General features: G+C 45.3%; 1 long non-coding RNA gene across 1 annotated transcript in view; it reads right to left on the bottom strand.

Moving 5' to 3' along the window:
- Positions 1 to 492, bottom strand: part of LOC106886307 — a 20,773-nt gene extending 20,281 nt beyond the window's left edge. The window contains exon 1 of the long non-coding RNA XR_001411627.1: positions 385 to 492. This is a non-coding gene — a long non-coding RNA (uncharacterized LOC106886307). The remainder of the gene's footprint in view (positions 1 to 384) is intronic.
- Positions 493 to 2,026: the final 1,534 nt, after the last annotated feature.

Raw genomic sequence — 2,026 nt, 5'->3', positions numbered from 1 at the left:
CGCCGCCGCCTGGCGCAGGGCTGGCGGGGCCGCTGCCCGGGCGACGGGGCGACGGGGACCCTGCCGAGGCGGCGGGGGGGACCCTGCCCGGGCCCGGGGGTCTCTGTACACCCCTCTAAAGCCCCGCTGAACCACCTGCTTGGGATTTTGCGACGTTGTGAATAACAGCAACAGTTGGTACCAAGAGAACGAAAGGTGCTGCTTGTGTGATCCGCAGACTCACACAATACTTGAGGATCTCGTCTCTAAAGACCTATTTAAGGTTTTACACCACCAGGCAGCCATTTGTATTGCCTACCACAAATTCCAGGCATCATTTTCCTTTCCCATGGCAAGGGAAGAAACCTGCAGACCCACAGAAGTAGCAGTCAGTGGAACACAAACCTTAGCCACAGCGTCCTTCTGGATGAATTCTTCAAGGACGTCCTGTACTTCCAGGTGCCTTTCAGTCCGATAAAACTGCTTTTGGTAGCTCTGCAAAACAGAGAGCCACCATCTGATTATAGTGGCAGCAAATCAGGCAAGAACAATCCCAGGCCACTCTGGACTGTAAGGTCTATACAAATGCTGCAAGTCCTGCTGAATGCTAACTGGCAGCTAGCACCAATTACTGAGTAATGGGCTCTCCACATGCCCCTTTACTTAATAAGTAGACACGGTCTGCACTCTCTTTTGGAGCTCAGTTGTCTCTGGTTGTAACACCAACTGAATGCCTTGCAGTGGGCCAGCTTCACAGCGACTAAAGCTCAGATCGTTATAGCGAAGTCTCAACCAAAAGAAACTGCCACACTCTTCTCAATTGGAGCAGATGAAATAAAGGCTTTTGGACACAGTTCCTACCTAGGAGCTTGCCAGAGCCTAATAACTGCAACATGCTGTGATTCTAAAATAAACGTGTCATGGAGAGATACCCAGGCTAATTCTTAGGGCAGTAAATTTGCCTGGGCAAAACTCTTCATTAGCAGAGTGTTAATTTCTTCCACTGCTCCAGCCTCTTCCGGTCCCTTTCTCTGTGGCACTGCATAAAGCACATTTGCTATCAGGAGCCATGGGTGGCACCCATGGTCCTTCTGGACAAAGCAGTGATATTCAGATCAGAAACAAAAAATTTGTGCTTTCTTACCTCCTTTTTTTCCTATGAAATTTCCACTTCTGGATATTCTCATTATTCCTTTGGACTGCACTACCTAAAATTGTTGCTGAGTTTTGGGCACTGTGGTTCCTCCATATTTTCTTTCACAGGAGAACTCATTCCCTGTCTTTAGCTTGATGGAGATGCGAACAAGGTTTCACTGAAAGCTCTTGAGTTCCACATTTTCTCCCTAGATCTTCAAAGGAATATACTGAACAGAAGATAACAGAGAAGATCCCTGTGAAATCATGGTGCAAAAAGAAGTTGCTGCCAAATAATCCCAAAGCAGCTGAGATAGTTTCCACAAAGAAAGCAGCAGGGACTCCTAAAAGACAGTTCCCATACATCCTTATTAGGAATGTGACACCATTACTTTCACAGCTAACACTATGAAAGGCTGCTGAAATGTTCAAAGGAACTTTGGTAGGTTTATTTTTCTCTTTGGAAAACAAAAGTTATCACTAAAGGCCTTATAAAAAGTAAGAAACTTTCACAACCTTGAGTCTCTACAGGCAGCAATTATGTGCAAAATGTTGTCCCCAGTTTATATCCTTTAGCTGTTTTACAGTTTTGACACTGGGAGGAGGGCATTTGTAGCCAGGTAGTTAGCACCAGATTAATATTTAATACCATCAGCTGCATGAGTGCAATGCTGTGACTGAGATTTTTACATGCATGTATGTCAATGAATTCAAACCCATGGTTTATGCAGCAGCCATGGCTTGCAACCCATGTATTATAGACAATCTGACAGCATTATAGACAAGGAGACATCTCTGTGCATGCCAGAAGAGAGAAACCAGTCACTGTATTGAAGGCCAACTGAAGTTTTAGGTGCCCCAAAAGGCACATTAAATTCCCATTTCATAGGTTTATTACCATACCTTAAACTGA

Source organism: Calidris pugnax, unplaced genomic scaffold (assembly GCF_001431845.1).
Source record: "Calidris pugnax isolate Ruff unplaced genomic scaffold, ASM143184v1 scaffold18, whole genome shotgun sequence".
Taxonomy (NCBI): Eukaryota; Metazoa; Chordata; class Aves; order Charadriiformes; family Scolopacidae; genus Calidris; species Calidris pugnax.
The sequence above is the reverse complement of the archived record's forward strand: the minus strand, read 5'-3'. Positions and strand labels throughout refer to the sequence as shown.